Source organism: Onychostoma macrolepis, chromosome 25 (genome assembly GCF_012432095.1).
Source record: "Onychostoma macrolepis isolate SWU-2019 chromosome 25, ASM1243209v1, whole genome shotgun sequence".
In the NCBI taxonomy this organism is placed as follows: domain Eukaryota; kingdom Metazoa; phylum Chordata; class Actinopteri; order Cypriniformes; family Cyprinidae; genus Onychostoma; species Onychostoma macrolepis.
The window spans coordinates 23,654,551-23,657,206 of NC_081179.1; the positions used below are offsets into that span (position 1 = coordinate 23,654,551).

General features: G+C 35.4%; 1 long non-coding RNA gene across 1 annotated transcript; it reads left to right on the top strand.

The window, feature by feature from the left end:
* The first annotated feature begins 410 nt into the window (after positions 1-410).
* Positions 411-2,360, top strand: LOC131533876 (uncharacterized). The gene is made up of 3 exons (XR_009269227.1): positions 411-531; positions 836-890; positions 2,288-2,360. It is a non-coding gene; the product is annotated as an uncharacterized LOC131533876 (long non-coding RNA).
* Positions 2,361-2,656: the final 296 nt, after the last annotated feature.

Consider the following 2,656-nt stretch of genomic DNA (forward strand, 5'->3'; position numbering starts at 1 on the left):
ATTGCACACAGCGTGATTGTGAATCGCCGACAGCTCCAGATATTTAGCATGCCAAATATTTCACGGTAATTCACACTGCACGATTGTCACTCGCGTGAACGAGCTCCGATTTGCCTCCGATGTCGGGCATTTGTCGGCGATTTATCAAAACCTGTCGGCGAGTGAAAAATCGGGCTAAAATCGTGCAGTGTGAACTCGGCATTACAGTGTGCTCACTTTCAGTTTTATAAACAAGTTTATTAACTTTTAATTGTTGTTGATGCGGTGTGTTTGTTACTGCGCGTGTAAAGCATCCGGCATGTTAGCGTTACTGAGGTGATGTTAAGCAGCTGTGATAACGTTAAATCTGAAGTGTCGTACAACTGTGTTTGGAGCGCTGTGTGCCTCCAACAGAAGCTGGCAGAGGAACTGTCAAGAAAAGAAGATACCATTACGACTTTTTTTTTATTCTTTAAAAGAGATTATACGACTAGGTGAAGATCTGACATCGCGGAATTCTTCAAGGATAACGCAACTTTTCTGCCAAACGAGGTAGGTTTAGACATTTTATTGTCTTGTTTGTTACACACACACACACACACATGAGAAGTTTGTTCGGTAACGTTACTGGCACGCTGTCGGTGAAGATGTTTCAGACACGCGTCAGGAGCGCATCAAGTTCTTACACGGACAAAAGCACACACAATTATGTCAAAATGACCATTTGTGGCTAGTGACAGTCTTAAATAAGTTAAAATGTCTTGACTGATGTAAAGTTGGGATGTGTGTCGATGTCAGTCATGTTTTAAAGGGACAGCAGTTCATGACATTCATTGTGTTTCTTTTCTAATGACAGGTCGTAATTGCTGCTGTATTGTGCATCCCAAGTACCCCCTGCATTCTTATCAAGGGTTTGTATTCTGTTTTATTTATTAAAACTACAGTTTTATTTATGGAAGCATATGGGGAGCAAAATTCAGTTTGAAATGCAAAATGGCAATGCAATATGTAAAATGGCAATGTATTTTTGTATTTAAATTGACATTATATAATTTACGTTTGCCATTTCCTACACTAGTTTTAATATGCAAAATAAAATAATATTTTAACGCTTTATAAGTTGCAAAATGAAAATGTATTACCCAAATTGATTAGATATGTTTAATATGTCCAAGCCAAGACTGTAGTAAAATTATCATTTAATTGCTGTTTTTCCTAAATGCATTTAGACTTCGGGGTAGGACACTTGGGGTTGCATTTTCATCATAATACTGCGTGATAATTGTTGCAGTGAGAATTTGAGGATGCATTCTGAGCCAAAGGTGTAGCAAAATGCTGATTTAAATGTCTTTTGTTTTTCTTAAATGCATTGACACTTGCATATAAGATGTTTCAATTACATTTTCATTTAATACCTCGCTATGAATTTAAAGTCAATGTGGATTTGAAATGCATTTGAAAATGCAACACGCCCCTGACCTGTCAATCGTTAGGTGGGACTCAGCAACAGGACGCACAATAGGTCAATATTCACCATCAACCAAACGCTTTCCACATTGACTTATTCATTGCGGGGTATTAAATGAAAATGTTATTGAAATGTCTTATATGTAAGTGTCAATGCATTTAAGAAAAATAAAAGACATTTAAATCAGCATTTTGCTACCCTTTTGCTGCACCTTTGGCTCAGAATGCATCCTCAAATTCTCACTGCATTTTGCTACAATTATCATGCGGTATTATGATGAAAATGCAACCCCAAGCGTCCTACCCCTAAGTCTAAATGCATTTAGGAAAAACAGCATTTAAATGGTAATTTTGCTACAGTTTTTGCTTGGACATGTTAAACACATCTAATCAATTTGGGTAATAATTTTGGTTTTAATTAACTTAATATTGTGAATAATTAACTTATAAAGTGTTAAAATATGTTTTTAATTTGCATATTAAAACTAGTGTAGAAAATGGCAAATGTAAATTATATAACTTAATTTTCATTTTGCACTAAAATTTGGACACATGTATGGCAAAATGTAAATAAAAATACAGAACTACATTGCCATTTTATGTATTGCAATGCATTGCCATTTTGCATATTTCAAATTGAATTTTGCTACCCATATGCTTCCATTTTTATTTACCTTTAGGGATGTCCAATACTGACAAACATTAGTAATTGAGTCGTTTATTCAGTTGACTTTATTGAATTTGTTTGTGTAGGAAAGATTTAATCAGTGTTTGGAGTGGCTTTCTGAATTTACAATGTGTTTATAATTTCTTATATTTTTATTGTTATTGGTGATTCCAGATTGCTGTCATTCAAGAACTTATCATTTCCTCCCCCATTGTGGCTGAGCTACACATTCTCTTCATTTTATTTTAACCCCTTAACTGTCACCCTAAAGAGAGCAGCCCGGAAAATGGAGCGCAGCTGGAGGAAAACTAAATTAGAGGTATTTCGTTTAGCTTGGCGGGAAAGTACCCTATCCTACAGAAAAGCATTAAAAACTGCTAGATCTGATTACTTTTCGTCTCTTCTAGAAGAAAACAAACATAACCCCCGGTATTTATTCAATACAGTAACTAAATTAACGAAAAATCAAGCATCAACAGGTGTTGGCATTTCCCAAGAGCATAGCAGTAATGACTTTATGAACTACTTCACTTCCAAGATCGA